General features: G+C 39.1%; 1 long non-coding RNA gene across 2 annotated transcripts in view; it reads right to left on the bottom strand.

Annotated features, from left to right (window-relative positions):
- LOC121068532 overlaps positions 1 to 18,205 on the bottom strand; it is a 23,190-nt gene extending 4,985 nt beyond the window's left edge. Inside the window, exons 1-2 of one of the 2 annotated variants that reach the window (XR_005818939.1) lie at positions 18,108 to 18,205; positions 10,349 to 10,940 (exon numbers count right to left, since the gene is read on the bottom strand). This is a non-coding gene — a long non-coding RNA (uncharacterized LOC121068532). The remainder of the gene's footprint in view (positions 1 to 10,348; positions 10,941 to 18,107) is intronic. The other variant, XR_005818938.1, reaches the window with a different exon arrangement.
- Positions 18,206 to 21,386: the final 3,181 nt, after the last annotated feature.

The raw sequence follows: 21,386 nt of genomic DNA, 5'->3' as shown, positions 1-21,386 counted from the left end.
AAGTACAGGGGCAATTGGATACCTGCAGCTTCTGAGTTCCTTGTCACTGGCTGACCAGTACCGCAGTGTCCACAAGGTGCCACATCACTCCGTTGGTCCTGCTAGCCAGTGTGTTGTTTGGAGCAGGTTAAGAGCTGCTCAAACATATTCCTGTACCCACGTAATGGGAAGGCCCAAGCCACAGCCTTTTTATTCTCTTTTGTCACCTCTGCCCCTGCATGCTAATGCTCAGGAAAAGGATCCCCTGCCTACAGCCTGCCCTGCAAAACCTCACCTCTGCTCCACAGCTAGCTTTTTCTTCTCAGCATCCCCAAGGGTTTCCTAGGCTTGTCCCTGCACATCAGGGCGAGCAGTAGTTTAGTGCTGGGGGGGTGCCAAGTGACAGGTGAGGAGGTAAGTGTGCATTCAAGCATGTGGCAAGACATGCATACATATATGACTGGCCAAATCACTGCTCAGGACACACATAATCAAGTTTCAGGGTGCAACATATAGAGGAAAGGTGCTGGAACAGGAGACAAAACAGCCTCCCAGTAGTTCTGTTCAAGATCATGTATGTTTCCACTTCTTTCACCCCACCTTTTGAGTGTCTCCATGCTACACCTATCAGGTATAGTTCTACCCTACCCTGGCTGCACACACTTTGGTGCTGCCAATGTGGCAGCATGTTGTGACATAACAATCCAGCTGCATACAGAAATGTGGATTTACATTGCAGCTATTTGCTTTTTGTGCTAAGTCTCAAATCTCTGAGCAAAGGAGCTAATAAAATCATAGGGAAGAGGTTCTGTGACATTCATCATATGCAGTATTATGTTTTGTTTCAGTATGAAACAGCTGTAGAAGGATTATAAAAATGTGATTTGCCAAAAATATTTTAAATATTTGAAAAAGGATTTGGTGGCATTTTCCTTATAAAAATAACTGATTCCTTCTGTGTTGACTAATGTGATGTACATAAAGGGTTTTGGCAATCATACAGAATGAGATGTTTCAGCTGTTCTTCATATAGATGGATGATTCTAGAGATGTACAGATGTGATGCACATTAAAAATGTAGCTCTACAAGCTTTCGTAGCATTCATCATTTATAGATGTTTTAAGAGGTGAAGAGTAAAACCTTGACATTCATCTGGCATTGTATTGTTTTTACTGGGGGAAGAACCATGTTTATAAAGTCAGGAGCAAAACCTCAGGATCAGTCCTGTACTAAACACCACAGCTAGGAGTCCTGGAGAACCTGAGGAAGGTGCAGAGTCCCACACAAATGCTGCCATGCTCTGGAAGTGTGCAGTTCATGAAGCCCCTGAACAGTGACAGCTCCGTGTTGGGCTGCTGCTTCGTACCCTACTTTAGAATGAGCAGGGGGACCAGGCCACAGTGGAGATACTGGCTGAACCTGGATTCCTCCGTGCCTCCCACATCTCAGCTGAGCAGAAGCCTGTGACCTCCATGAGACAGGACCGTTCAGACCTATGAGGAAGGGAAATGCACTTGCCTCTGAGGATGCTGTTTGTAGATGCAGCAGAATACCTAAGCCTGGACCAAATTTACTATACCAGCTGTGGGGCAAAGCCACTCTCTAATAGCTTTCTGCCTGCATTTATAAGAGATTTCGGAAAGTCTGGCAGAAGTTCTGACCTGACTGTTTGATGTCTGCAAGCACAGGAAAAGGGACTCATACTCAGTGAGCCCTTCACGTAAATGAATCCTCTAGGACTGCCCATTTTTCTGTCCGTACGCTGCAGAGCTGGATTTGTTGGATTCAGTGTATATGAGATGGAAAACTCACTGGCTTATGGGCTGAAAGTCTGATGCATCCAGAATTTAGGCAGGCTTACAGCACACGTGCTCTACAATTCACACAACCATTTTCTGTCAAGAAACATTTTTTCAGAGAAAAAAAAACATAGGAGTCCTAAGACACTTTGGCATATAACTGGAGAAACCACAGCTGTGTGGTGGAAAAAAAAAAAAAATAAAATAATAATAATAATAAAAAAATCTCAAAAGAAAATCAAACAAACAAAAAATTCAAAAACAAAAATCTCAAAGACAAAGAAAGAAATATCTCAAAGACAAAGAAAGGCTTGGCCTACCAGAAACCCAGAAATAATTGATTCATGTTCTTTAATAATTAAAGACTTCCATCTGAATATCCAGGGAGGGGAGGGGTGCCTTTAGGAGCTATCTTACACTAAATCGTAAAACACAGAAAATGAGGATTTGGGGGTGAGGCTGGAAGTAGGGAATCCCAGGGAATATGTATCACAGAGAAGTCAGAGGACTGTTTGAGGAAAGGATCCCTGGTAGATGGCTAGTGTTTTATTTCATGAAATAGAATCCTGAATAATAAAGTTCTACAGATCATTTCCTTTCCATCTTCATTGAAAAGAGACATGAACCTTCAGATTGTCAGTACATGGGTGAATCAACACATAGCTGTGGATGTCCTTCTGGTTTGGAGCTTTTTGGTATGCTATTTTGAGTGGAAAGGGAAAGGTTGCATTGTGTAAATGGAAGAGTTTGCATATTAAAGATAGCTTGGCTTGATTTCTTACAGAAAAATGACTGGAAAGAGAGAACTGAGGTAAGCATATGTGCAGCCTGTTGCTGTAACCCATACATTGTTCTTCCTCAGGTTGAGAGAGTAATTGATATGCATAATGCAAAGCTTGCTACTGCAAAATATTGTACATTTTCATCTCTCATAGGTACATGAGCTACAAGTTGAGGCTGCTGAGCATCCTCAAAAATGTACTCAGCACTGAGTCTGGGATCACTAATACTTCAGCTTGCTCCAGGCATCACTTTAGAGGTATGAAAGTCATATGTTCCCTTTATTGTCTATTGAATATCCTGATATGGGAGCAATAAAATCCTGCCCCAGACTATTGCAGATCTAGCTTATATATGGGTTCAGATGTTGACAGAATGTCAGAGAAGATTGACTTGCAGACTTCTGAGATGCCAACTGAAGCAAAACTTATGCAAAAGGAAACAAACAGGTATAGATATCTTGCTTTGTAATGGCACAAACACAAAACTAACATTTTGAGCACTGTATTTATGTGCATTGATGGGAGTGGAGAATTAAAAGAACATCCTCTAAGATGTTCAAACATAAAAAGCTCAGCAATTTTAACGTATAAACATACAGGCATTAGTAATGTGCATTTATCAATATTTTGCTAGTAAACATATGCACTAGTTTTTACACCTGACTACAAGCTGCTGTTTTTAATTTACAGTTACACTAAATGGGATGAGCTTTTTTAATTCCCTAGCCTCATTTTTCAATGCCGGCAGCTTCCACTGATGGCACATAAATACTTTGCCTGTATTGCCTCCATATGCAAGTGGAAAGAAACCTGTATTTTAATGAAAATGAGGAAGTTCATAAGGCTGATGAGTGTAGGGCTTAGCAAGCAATTATACTTGCTCTATAAATACTAGCTGCATGCAGGCCTGCAGTTATGCTGACTGACACTAGCACAGCAAGAGCGCTGGGTCAAATGCAATTAGACTGGAAGTAATGCTGGAGTAAAACTCAAATCTGTAACAGGATAAGAGGCTGACAGCAAAAACCCATTTTCTCCCACTCCATTGAGGTCATGGATGGTACAACAGAATGCACTTACTGCATTATGTGTCTCTGTTGCTGTAGCCAAGAGAAAAAAAAAAAAAAAAAAAAGCAAAAATGTATTTCTTATTTAACATCCAGCAACAGCTCAGGTCCCAGCCCCTAGAATCCATTCAAACACTAATGCTCACACAAAGCTGTTAGTCAATTACAAGAATGTTTTTCATTTCTGTTCCCTTTTTTTTTCCCAAGAGCAAAATTCCTTATGACATTTTGCGTGAACCCCCAGTAAAATTGTGCCACAAAGCGGAGAAGAGGAAAATAAAATCCTTATTATTTTAACATCTCAGTGTTGGCTGTAAGCAGTTGGTGCATTCTGTTCACAAACAGTGACGGACTGGTGGGAGATGTGGTGGTCGAGAGCTGTCTTGGGCAGAGTGACCACGAAATGGTTCAGTTCTCTATTCTTCGCGAAGTCAGGAAGGGGACCAGTAAAACCGCTGTCTTGGACTTCAGGAGGGCTGACTTTGAGCTGTTCAGGACACTGGTTGGCAGTGTCCCTTGGGAGGAGGTTCTGAAGGGCAAAGGAGTCCAGGAAGGCTGGGCACTCTTCAAGAAGGAAATCTTAATGGCTCAGGAGCGGTCTGTCCCCACGTTCCCAAAGACGAGCTGGCGCGGAACTAGACCGGCCTGGCTGAACAGAGAGTTGTGGCTCGAGCTTAGGAGAAAAAGAAGGGTTTATAATCTTTGAAAAAGAGGGCGGGCTACTCAAGAGGACTGTAAGGATGTTGCGAGGCTGTGCAGGGACAAAATTAGAAAGGCCAAAGCTCATCTGGAGCTCAATCTGGCTACTGCCGTTAAAGATAACAAAAAACGTTTTTACAAATACATCAACACAAAAAGGAGGACTAAGGAGAATCTCCATCCTTTACTGGATGTGGGGGGAAACATAGTTACAAAAGATGAGGAAAAGGCTGAGGTGCTCAATGCCTTCTTTGCCTCAGTCTTTAGCGGCAAGACCAGTTGTTCTCTGGATACCCGGTACCCTGAGCTGGTGGAAGGGGATGGGGAACAGGATGTGGCCCTCACGATCCACGAGGAAATGGTTGGCGACCTGCTACAGCACTTGGATGTACGCAAGTCGATGGGGCCGGGTGGGATCCACCCGAGGGTACTGAGCGAACTGGCGGAGGAGCTGGCCAAGCCGCTTTCTATCATTTATTGGCAGTCCTGGCTATCAGGAGAGGTCCCAGTCGACTGGCAGCTAGCAAATGTGACGCCCATCTACAAGAAGGTCCGGAGGGTAGACCCAGGGAACTATAGGCCTGTTAGTTTGACCTCAGTGCCAGGGAAGCTCGTGGAGCAGATTATCTTGAATGTCATCATGCGGCACTTGAAGGGCAACCAAGCGATCAGGCCCAGTCAGCATGGGTTTATGAAAGGCAGGTCCTGCTTGACGAACCTGATCTCCTTCTATGACCAAGTGATGCGCTTGGTGGATGAGGGGAAGGCTGTGGATGTGATCTACCTTGATTTCAGTAAGGCTTTTGACACCGTTTCCCACAACATTCTCCTCAAGAAACTGGCTGCTCGTGGCTTGGACTGGCGTACGATTCGTTGGGTTAAAAACTGGCTGGATGGCCGGGCCCAAAGAGTTGTGGTGAATGGAGCCAAATCCAGTTGGAGGCCGGTTACTAGTGGAGTCCCTCAGGGCTCAGTGCTCGGGCCAGTCCTCTTTCATATCTTTATCGATGACCTGGATGAGGGGATCGAGTGCACCCTCAGTAAGTTTGCAGATGACACCAAGTTAGGTGCGTGTGTCAATCTGCTCGAGGGAAGGAAGGCTCTGCAGGAGGATCTGGATAGGCTGGACCGATGGGCTGAGGTCAACTGTATGAAGTTCAACAAGGCCAAGTGCCGGGTCCTGCATCTGGGGCGCAACAACCCCAAGCAGCGCTACAGGCTGGGAGATGAGTGGTTGGAAAGCTGCCTGGCCGAGAAGGACCTGGGAATACTGGTTGATAGGCAGCTGAAGATGAGCCAGCAGTGTGCTCAGGTGGGCAAGAAGGCCAACAGCATCCTGGCTTGTATAAGAAGCAGTGTGGCCAGCAGGTCTAGGGAAGTGATTGTCCCCCTGTACTCGGCTCTGGTGAGGCCGCACCTCGAGTACTGTGTTCAGTTTTGGGCCCCTCGCTACAAGAAGGACATGGAGGTGCCCGAGCGAGTCCAGAAAAGGGCAACGAGGCTGGTGAGGGGTCTGGAGAACAAGTCTTACGAGGAGCGGCTGAGGGAGCTGGGGTTGTTTAGCCTGGAGAAGAGGAGGCTCAGGGGAGACCTCATCGCTCTCTATAGGTACCTTAAAGGAGGCTGTAGAGAGGTGGGGGTTGGTCTATTCTCCCACATGCCTGGTGACAGGACGAGGGGGAATGGGCTAAAGTTGCACCAGGGGAGGTTTAGGTTGGATATTAGGAAGAACTTCTTTACTGAAAGGGTTGTTAGGCATTGGAATGGACTGCCCAGGGAAGTGGTTGAGTCGCCATCCCTGGAGGTCTTTAAAAGATGTTTAGATGTAGCCCTTAGTGATATGGTTTAGTGGGGGTCTTGTTAGTGTTAGGACAGAGGTTGGACTAGATGATCTTGGAGGTCTCTTCCAACCTAGACGATTCTGTGATTCTGTGATTCTGTGAAATCAATGGCTGTACTCTTGAATCCTCATCACTGAGAGGAGAGAAGTAACATGTACCTTGAAATATCCTTGCTGAAACCCTCTGAATATAAACCGAGCTGTATTTAAACACACAATGTGAAGGAAGGATTTAACAAGACTTGAAAGGATGAGATTTACTTGCTGTTACTTAAGTAAGGAACAAGCAAAAGATTGGAAATGGTCAACTGATATTTAGCTAAAATAACCTTTGAGAATGGATGTTTATTTCAAAGAGATATTTCATTTGGTTTTATAACTATCTTAAGCAGAATAACTCTCTCATACTGCATTTGTTCATATTGCATGTCAGCAAAAAGTGCCCTACTGATTACAGAGCCAGAGCTATTTCTGAAAGGTACTAATACTTGATTTTTATTCCAAGCATTTATTTAGTTAGCATTTAGTTAAGTATGCCTTCACTTCTTGTCTACATAGCTACAAGGGTGCAGAACCTTATGAAGTGCCGAACAAATGCAGATGGTGTTGAAAGAAATTGCAGTCCTTTAATGAATGTGAAACAAAGGAAAAATGAAGGGTTGGTGAGAATTTGGCAGTGCTCAACAACAGCAGTGGTATTTTACAGGGATGATTAGAGTTGCTATTACTTTTTGGTATTAGTTTTAATATAGTTGAGGAAAATGTTTGCAAACTTGAAATCACTGGCACCTGGCACCATGCTGAAAAGAAGGTTGGTGCAACCATATTCTGTCAGCCATCACACTCAGGTGTGTGAGCCTGGTAGTGTCAATGGCATTTTCCAGTGAGGCTTTGAGGGCTATAGAAGCAGAAAGTGAGCTCTAACTTCTAAGTGAGGCAGAAATTTGGGTCCAGAATTCATGTTCTAATCTGTCTAATGTTTTTTAAAACGTTTTGAATAGAGCAGAGTGATGTTGCACAAAAGGGAAAGCAGACAGTTCATCCAGAAAATACTTCCTAGACCATGACAGTAAGATGGACAGAAAACTGCCTCCACAGCCACCGGAGAGGAATTTGGGAGGCCAGAAACAAGACCACTGACAACTTGCTTCCTTCAAGGAAATTGCAAAGCTTTTGTCCTCCAGAAGGAAAAACCAGGAACTGGTGTCCCAAGCAAACAGACCAAATGCGTTCAGCTGGTGGCCTGGTGGTGCCCACAGTGGTAGGATTTCCCCAGTGTTCCCCTTCCCAGAGACAAAAAAAGACAAAACAATCCTTTGTAACAGCTCACAGAAAGGTTCCAGATGATGGGAATCTTATCTTAGCATTTCCCATATAGTAAATCCATGTTGAGGAACTCAGAAAGTTCAGTCCTCAATGAAATTGGCTTAAAACTGGCCAAGTGATTCAGAAGTTATTGGGAATATAACCCTAAAGGCAAGCAAGAACAGTATGATCATATAAACCTTGTTTGTTACCGAAGCCAGGATAAAAAATAGTCCAATTGCTCCAATTAGGATGACAGAAGCTATCAGGAATTGATTATTAAATGGATGCATAATTTATGGTCTGATTTCAAGGTAGACTTCGGCTGGATTTGCTTTTTTATTATTATTATTTTTATTATTATTAATTGATTCAAATCCAAATTTCCACACTGCAGACTTTTTTAATTGCTCTGATCCTAACTATAAATTTCCAAGGTTTGTTCATTGATTTGGGAGACACCCACAAAAAGTGGACACTACTTTTTTCTTTTGACAACTAATATCCTTGTAACATCTAATAACTACGGGTCTTAAGCTACCATAATATATATATATATATATATATATATATGTATATAAATAAAAATAAAGTATCTCTTTTAGCTATTTGGTAGTACAAAAAATATTTCTTATTCCTTAGGATTTAGAACAAGCATATTATCCCACACCAAGTACTATTAAATTAAAAATTCTCTATGAAAACCAAAAACACAAAGGGATTTTGTATTGGATTTATATGTTGAAAAACTCTCAAATTTATTCATACATTGTGGGTTCACATTTTATGGAAATAAACACATTATTTGAACATTATTACCAAGCTTCATGAAAAATTGTTGGCACTGGACATGTTTGTAAAGGTTAACGTATATTATTAAAATGCAGTGAAATCACTGGCTCAAGACACCAGCTACATTATCACAACTCAATCCAGGCATTTGCAATACATTTGTATAAAACTGGCTCACAAATTAGATGAGTAATTTGCCATGTTTTCATCTCTATCACAATGGCTTACTTTACAAGTTGGTTCTTCTTTTGAACATTTAGAGGTATTTTCATTTTGCTGTATTTTCTAGCTTACACTCCTTTCTATTAACCACCTGTAAGTGATTCACTGGGGGATGACCTAAGGTTTCACTCAGATTGAACTATTGCTTTGTTTGCTGTAGAGTTATTAAATTAAATGAGCTTCTAAGATAAAATGAACATTTGGTATAAAACTTGCTCTGAAAGGTTAATGAATCTCAGAAATTCTCCCAGGTGAAGGAAAGGAGGCTACACCTAGCCAATATAAAAGTCATGCAGCAAAGACTGCTCCTCTAATGTACTTCTTCGGATTTCAGTGAGGTTACACTAGGAATAAATTTGATCTGAACGAATCAAACTCATCCTTTCTTCAGAAGAGGTTCAATATCCAGCAAGGAAACGATCTTCTCTCACCTGCCCATAGTTTATTGGGAAAATCCACGTCAATGTATGGTCATAAAACAGTATGGCTTATTTCTCTTATGACACCTGTTTGACTAACTTTAACAGAAATGTTTATTATGATTTCCCAGGCATTAGAAAAAAATAAAATATAAGCAAATGTAATCCAAAATTACTGCAATAAGAAAAAAGTTCATGATGAATGAAACTAATTCTGTATTTAAGAAAAAATACGTACATGCATTATACTTTTTGATATCTTCCAAATGTTTGTTTGATTATGGATACCAGTACATTATTAACCAGAGGGTGAGACTAGTTCTCAGAGGAGAGAGTATCAGTCAGAGGAAAAAAAAAAAAAAAAAAGGTAGAAATGTGTCTCTTGCACATTTACCGTTCAATCTTTTAGAAAGGACAGGAAAATAACTTTGAGTTCCATTTTATCTTATTTTTTAGAGATTCAACAGTTGAGATGTTCAGAGGCAGTAAAATTGTGAGGCAATTTGTAGCAAAGCTGATGGTTTTCATGTCATCTAAACCATCACTCTTAGAAAACATAATTTGTGTAACTTCAGTGACCTTTCCCATAGCATGTTGATCCTTGATATGGGAAAAATATTTATTGGGAACAGCATCTAGAGGGATTAGGCTCCTATTTTAGATATCTCATTTGAAAGTCTAAAAAGTGAGTGCATCCTGGCCAGTGCATCCTCAAAGCCATTGACTGCACAAAGTAACTTCTCATATTTTCATGAAGTTATATTGGATGTATATCAGAATGCACAGTGCAAAGTGAATGTAATGTAGCAGACAGCTCAATCACTCACTAACCTTTGTGCTATCAGTGGTGTTATCTCAAGCCCAACTACACCTGCTCTGCAGTACAGGTTGTTCATTTCCTAAAACCTTCAAGAGCATGAAACACTGCCTGTGCGTGGACCCAAACAGGCATAAAGCCTGAACCCTCTGGAGAGCCAAGCACCAGGAGACCATTACAGCAGAAAACCACTGCACCATTGCCTTGCTCGTATTCTCCTCACTGGGTATGTGCCATGAAGACCAGATCCTGGGCTGCACCTGTGTTGCTTTTTGGTTTGGTTTTGCATTTGAGTGGTTTTGGTTACTTGGTTTGTTTTGTTTTCTCTGCATTTTAATGAAAGAATAGTTGCAAAATTTCTTGTGTTATTTGAAAGACTGGGTAATAGCACGAGTGATAAGGGGTTAGGGATACCCACAGCTGGATCATTCTCAAGGCCTTGAGGGCATGAGGGGGAGAAGGGCCAGAAACAATGGTAGATACAAGACTACTATTTAAAATATAGTGATTTAGACCTTATGGGTATCTCTTAGATCAAGCCTTATATCCCTGTACCAGGACAGGGTTACATGATTTTCTTCAAAGTTCTTTCATTAGTACTTGGGGTCAGTGTAATTTTAACTAACCCTGTGTGAAGAGGATTTCCGTGGCTTTCTGGCAGAGTCTGGACCAGCTGGAGGATCACTTTTCATGCTCTTTCTGCCTCTTGGTCTCGGATTGTTGTGTGGGGAGGAGTAATCAGAAACCAGTGGAGGTCAGCTTCTTATGGAGAGGTTATGAATGTTATTTAGTCCCTGAAAGATAAAACTGAGAAGCACTTTCTGAATATTTAATAGCGGGAAAATCCTTGTGGGAGCAGGCTCAGTAATACAGAGCTGAGGATAAAGAATATAAAATTAGGCTGGTTTAGAGTTAGCCCGTTAAGCTGCAATTTAAACTATCCAAATGGACAAGGTCCCTCCTGCCCCCATCTCTTTACCAACCCTTATTGTCAGCTTAGAAATAGGACACATTAGTTGGCAGCCTGTGTTTTACTATCCTGAACAGAAATAACTAAAATAAAATAAAATAAAATAAAATAAAAATAAAATTATGAGTAAATGTTTCTCATCATGTCACTTGCATTCTGTCTTTTGCAGATTATATTATAGTGGAAGAGGGAATATTACACTACCAGAGGCAGAAACTGTGTACATGCTTCACTGCAGATTACAGAGCCTGAAAAAGAAAAACAAAGACAATAAACATTTTCCTTTTTGCTCATACAACATTGCTATAGTAGCAATGACTGCTGAGAAATTTTCCCCCTAAGCCTTCATACATGCAAACATTTTGAAAGCTTCTTGAAAATTACAGTTAACTTGAAGAACACATTATTTCTGCAAGTGTTTTTTACTTGAATAGCAACTACAGCTTCTTTAACAGATTTCTACTAGCACATACTTAATTATCAATGAGTAATATACATTATACAGGCACAAACAGCAACAACAACAACACAAACAGAAACAACACGGCCCTCCCACCCAAATCACATAACCTAAAGAGAAATACCACTGCTTCCTCCTCACCAGAACTCAGTTACGTGATATGTGTACAAGAGTGAGGCAAAACAGCAGTGTTACTTCATACAGCTTTGAATGTCACAGATATGAGCAAGCTGATTCCAACTGAGCTAGAAACCATATTCCTGTTTCTGCATTTCCACTAGCCTGGGCAATACAAGTATTACTATTTTGAGATGGAATCTTTAATTTTTAATTTTTAAAATCTATAATTTTCAATTATAGTAAAAGCATTAATTTATTTTCTCTAACTGGCATTCCTTCTGATCATTTTTATTTATTTATTTTTATTTTTTTAATGAAAGCAAAAACCCCATGAGTAAATCTTCTCTAGTAAGGTTAAGGCTTTTTTTTTTTTTTTTCATTTCATTAAAATTTTGTAAAAGTGATCATTATCACTCTTTTCCTGCTTCTGTTTTAGAAACTAAGAATACATTCCTGCTTGCAGTGGTGGAGATAAAAGCATGTTTAAAACCAGGTGGAAAACAGGAGGGACAAAAGAAGATAGGTTTTGTTCTGCAGCTGATGCTACTGTCCTCTCCTAGGAGTTGTCCAGGCCTCCCCACCTCAGTCTGGATTCATGGGGGATTCCCAGAATACCTAAACAGACAACTATGCTGCTTTTTTTTCACCTCACAAGGAAGGTCACCTGAGAAAGTCTGTAGTTTCCCATTAAGACCAATCCTGCAAATATGTAAATTTTTTTTTTGTCTTTCACTATTACTTCCCTCCCATCCCCCTTCCAACCCTCCCAGTTTATTGAGCTGCATGTGTTTTGCTTTTCATTTGAGCATTCATTGGAGTTCAGGTTTCACTTAGTAACTAGATAGATAACCACTTTTCTGCAGGAGCAAAGAGCTGGTACAAAGACCCTACAAGAAGAATGGTGAAATTTTCACAGTGTGCCATTTAAAAAAATTCTTCTCTCTCTAGGGTTAGTCATTGTAAAGCTTCTATTACTAATCAATGCAGAGAGCATGTTCTGGTCATTCATTTTGTCACCACTTAAAAAGGAGAAAAAGATGAACTACTGACATCTTCATAACAAGTTACAGCAAACTGCAAATCGGAGAAAAATTATTCATGCTGTCTTCTGTATGCGACAGATTTAACTTCAGCCCAGGTTCTCTGTCATGCTCCACCTGAATTGTAAAGCAGATATCTCGAATCTAAAAATTCTTTGACAGAGATAAAAGAGAAATTCTATTCATACCATCAATGTGGACCAGAATATCAAAACATTTTCAGATGTGCAGGATAACCAAGGGAAGTACCTTCCCACCCCTTCTTATACAGGTCTCCAGCTACCAGACCCCAGATTCAGCAAAGGAGAAATGAGTCAATTCAACCCATGAAAACCTGTGTGTTAAAGCAGAATGAAGAATATTTCCTCTGTATCACAAAGTAAGAAGACCCTCAACTCTACTTTTTGCAGCTAAAGTGTCATCAAGCAGAGAGGAAAAAAAGTGTTTATTACTTTATTTTATTTCATTTTATTTTATTTATTTTATGGTATGGGTTTTTTGTTGTTGTTGTTTTCTTTTCTAAAGAAGCACTGGATCTGTTGCTTCTATCTTTGTTAAGGTATTTGTATGGCCTTCCTGACTATTTAAGCATCTTGCTAATATTTACAAATAGAAATAATAATTAACAACAACAACAACTCTATCTGACCCATCCTGTAAATGAATTGCTTTTCAAGATCACACAAGATGGCTGTTCCTTGTTTTTTTTCACACCAAAACCCAGGCAAGCGACCTACAACCCCTAAGTACATCCCTCTTGTGTCTCTACCTCTTTTCTTTGGAAATTCATTGCCAGCCATCCCATCTCACAAATATATGCAAGCTGGCCCAGACTACCTACCTCTTATCCTGCCCTTTCAGCCATGTTTCAGAATTGGCTGAATGTTTCTAGGTTAGAGTGAAACAGGTAAGGAAAGTATCCAATTTATATTGTCTGGCTGTATATTTTCAAAGTCTGAAAGAAACAAATATTTTATTTCCACTGCCTTCTGAATGTAATATTGTTTGCAGGCTTCCATTTTATAAGAAGTTGTACATGATTTGCTACATTTCTGGGAAAGTGTACAAGCTGTCATAAAAACAGTATCCCAGAGAAAAACAATAGTTAAATGATCTAGTAATAAAAGAGACTGACTTGGAACAGATCAGTGTTGTCAATCTATCTTCAGGTGGTTCTCTTACAGGAAATGTGGTTGCTGAGTTAACTGGCAAACTGCTGAGATTTTGGTAGGGTAATCCAGGCCAAAAATTATCTATGCTGGTTAAGATCTTCACTGCCAATGAAAATAGGATTATGCTTTGGATCCACAATCTGAACTAAAAATACCAAACTAGTTGCCAGTGTGTTTGGATCAGGCAAACATTCCTTCTTGGCCCTTTCTTTTTTACCTCATCTCAGAAAAGCAATTTTGGTTTCAGTTTTGTGCTAGACAACTTCTTGGCTGCTGTTCACCACAGTTTGATGTTTCCTTAGAAAGGATAAAATCCCCTGAGATACACAGAAATTGGTGACACCCTCTTTCCCGAATACAAGCCTTGCAATATACAGGAATTTTTAACAATGACATATTCAAGGAACATATTGAAAAATAAAGATGTAGTAGGAATTAGGCATGACCCTAGAGATGCTTATACACGCCTTTTTTTATTCAAGTGTTCTTCTGGAGAAGGATATTAATGTGAAAAGGTTATTCATGTGCATGGGTGTCTGTAGCTGAGACAGCTACAGAGAGTGTAAAGATGTGCAGGTCCAGTAACAGGAATGGAGCTTCACTTCTCAATACTTCACTTTACTGTCAGTGGGTAGAAAGAGAGATGCAATTCCAGAGGACAAATTGTGCCATTAAATATCATCCTGGAATATATTACTATCCAATCTTGAGTGGAATATATGAAAGTATTCAATTATTGTTTACTGTTATTGAAACAGCCAATTTGTGAATATTGAAAGTAAAATGAATCTTGAAAGTCTCCTAGGATTTTAGATTTCTAAGTAGCTTCAGGTGATTCACACACAATTTCTACTAAAAATCCCTCTCTTTCTAAGGCCCTTCAACATTTATATATTTGTTCTAAACACATTTGTACAAAGCAGAGTGACAGACTAAGGAATACTTTGAAAGATAACAACGATTTTCCTTTGGCCAGCATTTTGAAATAAACTGTAAATAGAATCCTGTATCTTGGAATTATCTTACTTCAATCCACATACCTGCAGTTCAACAGCCCAATATGATTAAATAGTTTGTACTGATGGACGATGGACTGACCTAAATATCTTCAATTGGCAATGACCATTCCTTTTTTTTTTTTCTGTTTCTTTGTGATTCTTTGTGACTTATCTTTATTGCATCTAACAAGATTCTTTTTTTTTTTCTCATTCATATATTTACTCTTATTTTCACTTACTGCATGTTACACTAGCTTTTCTGTGTTTTAGTTTCTTTTCCCTTTAATCTCCAAGAGATTGGTCAGGCCTTCTTACAGAAATACAATGAAGTATTCAAAGTGATGCTATAAAATAACAACATTCCAATTGTTTTCGATATGTAATGATAGTAAAACAAAAGCCTGTTAAAACTTTGAGATATTATAGCATTTTTTCAATATGTGATGAACCCACAATCAATTTTGTTGCCAACTTTTTTTTTCTGTTAACAATCAAAAAGCCAAGAAGAACCCTATGGGGTTGATGGCCTACAATTCCATATGTAAGTTCAAGCCTGCATGCTACATCCAAGAGAAACACTGATTCGTGCTTGGCAAATATAGCCAGCTCTCATTTATCTGTAAGCAGCTAATGTGTTCTGTTGATCATCCATGTTAGCGATACAAAGCCTTGTGTCCAGCAGGGTGTTTAGTAATACATGAAGCATATCATGAATACAGCTGTACTGCTGCTGGGGCTGGAACAGACCCAAAAGTACACCTACTTTCCCACTGAGCTTTGAGTAATAGGCTCTGCTGGAACCAAGTTTTAGCTGTGCACAAGTTTAAGTCCACAATCAAGAATGTTGGAGAATAGCCTGAGTATTGCAAGCCCAGCATTGAAACAGGATTTGTAACATTGGCTGGCTCCTTGCCTTGGTATTTCTGTATCATACAGTACAGACCCTGATATACTTGTTTTATTCATTCTTTTCCATTATGCAGCACAGCTGAGCTTTCTCTTACCCTGGACTATCAAGATGTAAGAAGCAGTATGAACACTGCATAGAGTTTTTATGAACATATTCCAAGCTTAACACAGGACTGATAAGGCACAGTTTTCCTTGGTGTTTGGCACAGCAGCCAAGGACCTCATCCAAAGTCTGCTAATCAGTGGCTATCTTCTTGTTGACTTCAAAAGGAGGCCTGAGAATATAGCGCCAGAGAAACGCTTCTCTAGCTTATGCATGAGAGGTGTGTGCTCTAACAGAGTCAAAGCAAATGTTTTAAGAAATGAATTGCCCTGTTCAGTAAATTCCACAGTAAGTAGATACTATTTAATGACTGCAGAGCTTGTTTTGGAAATCAACTCCTTCTGGATTAATTGGAGTGCTGTCTAAAAAGCAGTCTCATCAGTTTTGTACATCAGTTTTATTGGTAATTGAGTGTTTATCAATAGGAACAACTATTTCTATCAGTTATTTAGTACACATACCTTACAAATGAAACAGATTAATAGCAGCTAATTACAATGTAATTTTAAAGTAAAATTCCATGGAAAGTGTTAGCCCTCAGGAGATCACCTCTAGGTTAATATCTGCATTGGAAACATAATTACTTTATTTTGTCTATCAGAATTACCATCAATTTATCTCTCCAAAGAGAGAAATTGAAGTCTCCTGCTTACAAGGAGAGTAAGAGAAGTCAACAACGCTTTGAGGTCAACAAGAGGTGTCATCTTTCGTGTGTGTGTTTTATCTTTAATTTACAGTCACATAGAAATACACTGCACTAAAATATAAATGATCTCCAGCTGGTATTTGTTGCCCTTTTCTGCAGATTTTATAGGCTCTCCCCCAGGAATATGCAATGATTCAGCAGGTATTTCAGAGGTGCAGAATTAGGCAACAGAAATTGGTTAATTCAATCAGCTTTCCACTGATACATTTCTGGGGACTGAGTTATCCTGAATTATGAAGCCTGAATGATGCAGTCCTGCAGTGTCCCTTGAGGCATTCAGGACACAGACAAGCCACTGGGTTCGTAAGACATCAACTTTGGACTTGTTAAATGCACTGTAACATCAGTGATCTCCTTGCTGGTGTTACCTTAAACACCTTCCCTGGATCTTACCAAGGCTGGCCTCAGCACAGAAGCCTCCTGATACTCAAAGGAATGGAGGAAGGACAGCAGCTCTGCTAGTTTGGATCAAGCATCAGAGAAGCTCTGCTAGACCTGAAACTTGTCAAGGACAATTTCCCTTCTATTCCCTTGACATAGTGCATGCTGGTTAGCACCCCTGCAACTGAAACATATGAATGTTCACAGAAAAATAGTGTGATCTTTCCAAAATTCACCACTCCAGACTGGCTCCAGGTAGAATTGAAAGCAGTATGTGGGACACTGCACTTTAGCTATTGTACCTATCTGAACCATGCTTGCTGTACATTTATGGAACAGTAATGTGACCTACATAAATCAACCACAGGCAAGTACAAGTTGATCTTACAACTCTACCATAAAAATTGTTGATGTCCAGTAAGAACACCACAAGAAGTGTATGACTTTAGAAGTGTATAGAGTAAGAAGCAGGGAAAAAAAAAAAAATGGAATGCTCTCCAAGAGGTATTATTTGAGTAGTCTCAACATTTAAAGCTAAGTGCACAGAAGATAGAGAACTCACACTCCTCTACAATTGCGTAATTAAATCCGTAGGATGTATATCTTTTCTCAGGGTGCCAACTGAGCTAACTTTGTTCCATTCCAGGCATTAAACCATTCATTGGATTTTGTGTAAAGTCACGTGCTTCATGATTAGCAGTCCCCAAACCCCAGATTTTTTTGTAGCTGGATTAAAGTCAGTTTGGCAAATTAATATCCTGTGATATAATTATGAGGAGAAGCTGGACTGTCACAGACAAGCAACTTTTCACCCCTTTGACCACCCCAGTCCCCAGCTTCCTGCTTGCCAGACATCCCATGTGTCTAGAGATCTGATCTCCTGTCAGTAACAGCAAAGCAGGGATTAAGGGCTTTATCTCAGTGTGTCTCCATGGCATCCTATATATTTTGAAGAAAACATTTGTCACATCATATGGAAAGGGAGAGCCACAAAGGTACTGTGAGAATCATGTGAGGCACTCTGCCACTGGGATACCTTTTTGATTGATGCAAATCCCTTTTGGCCTTTTAATTGAAATTAGATTAATTTGCTTTCATACTTCCATTGTTTCACATGGTTAAGGCATGCTTACCCCTGTTGTACCACAAGCTGACAAGCTTTGCCAAATAATACTAGTCCCAAAAAATATTTATTGTGCGTAAACTGCTCCCAAACTGGTCTGTACAGAAGCACATTATGTTATGCTTTAAATATTCTCTGAAATATCATTTGAATGTAGGATATCCTCAGCCAGTCTATTACCCTAGTTTTAAGGATTTCCACTCCAAAGAATCAAATGCTTTTGAATTTTCCAATTATATTGAGACCACCTTTAGCAAAAGCTATGTTAAGATGAAAGAAAAATGAATATATTTGCCGAATACAAATAACACAATTGCAGAAGCTTTAGAAACAGATGAGTGGAAGAGAAAACAGAAGCACACATATATCTACTGCTTAGATAAGCTCCAAAGGTTCCTCTTACCCTGCAGGATGCAGCTGACAAGCTGATTAGATGCTTCATGGCCTTGTCAGTCTTGTTCTATGCAAACCCTATGTCCTTAATTTGCCTCGCAGAAAGCTCCCAACTTTTTTGAGGGGGTGAGGTGAAATGTGGCTCCAGCTCCATCTTCTCTCTTTTATCGTTCCAGGATTTTTTATTGATAGCTTCCAATAAGAGGTAGTTTCAAAATTCCTTCCCCAAAACTACTGGTTTCCTCATTCTTCTTTGGAAATACTTATGTTCCTTCAGCATGCCCAGACAAGGTCATCGCTTTCCCCAAAACTGAATGGAATGTGTTAATGACCAAGCCCTGCAAAAAGCTCCATTATCATTCAAATGCTGGAGTGGAGCCTTTCACCAAAACCTTATATTTTCATACAAATGTATATAATTTGGTAATTATATCCTAACAGTTATATTACCAGAATTAACTCAGGCAAATCATTCCTCAGATTCATTTGAAGGTAGCTAAAAAGGTAATTGTTTCAGAATATTGATGGGAATAATTAAATCCTAATTTTATTATTGAGGAGTTCCAAGACACGTTTCTTTTTTTTGTATTGTACAAGGAAAGCCTGCATTTTCCCTCCTATCCCTTCTCTTCAGTAACCTCTGTCTGTGATTATAAATTGTCAAGAAATAACTACTTATTGAGGTCAATGTGATTCTTTGTCTTCTAACTCTAAGAATTCCCATAAAAACTCTTCAAAAATATTTTGTCGGTTTACCCAGTATTCCTAAATCCCTTATATAGGACATTCAGAGGATACCTCAGTCTAGGAAGAAAATTGTTCACCTAACTGTGAGGTCAGAGGAATATGTTCTTTATAGATAGCTGAAAAGAAATGGCAACTATTGTAGTTGTATCATATGTTTATGGGCTTGCAGTTAAACGTAAGTGATAAAGAAAAAAATTAACATCAGCACAACCCACCTAGCTGGATGATGAAAACACAGCTACAGCCAACACTGGATCCAGCAGAGATGTTGAAAGATAAGGTCAAGTTCATAATGAAGTCACCAGATGAATATCTCATTTAAATTTTGGATAAGGTATTTGGGTGGATGTGTGGTGAGGTCATAGGACGAAATGTAAGACAGACTTTTAAAAAATATTGGGTTTTGAGTAATATAGTGGAAGTAATGCTGACATTTAAAATGGATTAATATGCAGTGGAATTAACAGCAACAGAATTTGATGAGGATTGGCTGGCTATACCACCCGCTTGCTTTGTGTGGAAGAAATACGAATGCAGTATGACTGATCAGCCTTCTGAATAAATAATGATGATTTTTCAGTGCTCTGCTTGTGCATTTTATGAATCTGTTTCTGTCAATTATTGTTAGATAGATAAAGAAGCATATAGGGTAAGAGAAGGTAAAATAAATAAAATAAAATAAAATAATTATAAAATAAACACTAATAGTATTTTTTTATCGTCTTGGATTTTTTAAAGAGAAAATTGAATCTGAATACTTTTACTTTTAAAAAACAATAACTACTCTCCCAGTTATTGTTTTTCACATGTAAAATGCTAAGTGAACATCAGTAGTTGCTTGTTCAGCACAAAGAGAGAGTCTTGAAATCCTGCAAAAATCTTATTATACTTTCTGTCCCTTCTCAATGCAGAAATATTCCTAGAAGATAAGCAAGAGCATTTCCTTGTAAATGAAAAGATTTTTTCAATAGTGAAAACACCCAAATTAATAATTATAGCAAAGTTTTGAAAGTCACCCAGTAAAAAAATAAAAAATAAAAAATAATAAAAAATAAAAAAATCCAAGATGCCATGGAGTATTGTAGGGGTACCAAATGCACTTAAATAACAAATGAAAACATAATTAGACCTAAACCTTTCCAAAACACAGGTAATTTGTCAGGTCTGTTCACCCAAGTAGGCCTGTGTGGGGCTGGCTTTTGGGACACCATCTGTCAAGTTACCAAGCAATTAAAGTTCTGTGTACCTCAAATTCCCTTTGATTTTAGAGAAAGAAAAGGCAGTAGGTAGCTGAACAGACTCAGAGCCCTTCAGTGCTACCCGCTGGAAATGCTTGACTGACTGCAAGAATTGACCATGGATGTTGAGGAGTAAAAATAAGCTTTCCCCTTCTGCCAAAAAGTCATTAGCTTTTCCCTTGTTTTTTCCTGGGGCAAGGAGTAAGCTCACTTTTGGAAATAATTGTTGATAAAGCATTTAGGAAACGTACAGCATGATGAAGTTGCCACTATTCTGATGATCACTGTTCTTGCTTGCGGTAGTAGTGCACGAGTATTTCCATATTACAACACTCTTCACAGACACCTCTGATATTCACACACTTTCTGATTCAGGCAGCTAACAGACATCCATGTCAGCAGGTGGGGAAAGATTTTGAAATGAGATTTAAAAAAAAAAAAAAAGTCCTGAAATTCAGTAAGAAAATTCTATGTCTCAAGCTTACAAGATCTGTCAGCTACTAAACAACCCCATATTCTCTGTACTACTTCCCCAATGCTTTCTGCCCTCACGCAGTAGTAGTGTTGGTGGAAAGAGCAGCAGGAGCACTTAATAGGGATATAAGTCCTATTTCCCTAGCAGGCCTTTCTCCCACATGCATTTCATTTTCAACTTTAAAGATGAAATGTTTGCATTTTACCACATTTCTGTTAACAGCATTAATTATTACCATCATCAAGAATTAGTAACAATAATCCCTGTCTAGACAATTTCCCTTGATATGACCTTCCAGTATATTTAAAAAAAAAAAAAAAGTTATTGTTTTATCTGGGGAATAGCTGATGTCTTACCTTTAGAAACTAATATTTTTGAAACAGAATTTGAGGGCATCTGAGGGTTATAACATCTAGAGATAGCACACCTCACTTTTTAACAGCTTTGTGCACTGTCTTACATTTAAAGGCACCAATGCATGTGATTATGAGGCCATAATGCACACTCTGTCGTCTTATCATTTAATTGGGTCATCTAGTCTGCCCACTTTATTAAGTGCAATGGCTAACATTATATTTCTACCATTTTTCCAGATTGTTTTTAAAAGTCCCAATGGAAGGTGCTTCCACTACTTTCTTAACAGTATTATTTCATATTCCATTTTACCATTAAGAACAGTTTCCTGAGTAGTTTTCTCTTTATTTAATATCAGGCAATTAAAGTATTGCTTTCTTGAATGATTGCAAGGATTTCACATCTCCTTATCATTGCATATCTCATATATAATTTGTCTTCTCTCTGTTTTTGACAAATGAATACATTGAGTTCA

The sequence above is a fragment of the Cygnus olor genome, chromosome 3 (genome assembly GCF_009769625.2).
Source record: "Cygnus olor isolate bCygOlo1 chromosome 3, bCygOlo1.pri.v2, whole genome shotgun sequence".
Taxonomy (NCBI): domain Eukaryota; kingdom Metazoa; phylum Chordata; class Aves; order Anseriformes; family Anatidae; genus Cygnus; species Cygnus olor.
Note: the sequence above shows the minus strand (reverse complement) of the source record. Positions and strands in the feature narration are given on the sequence as shown.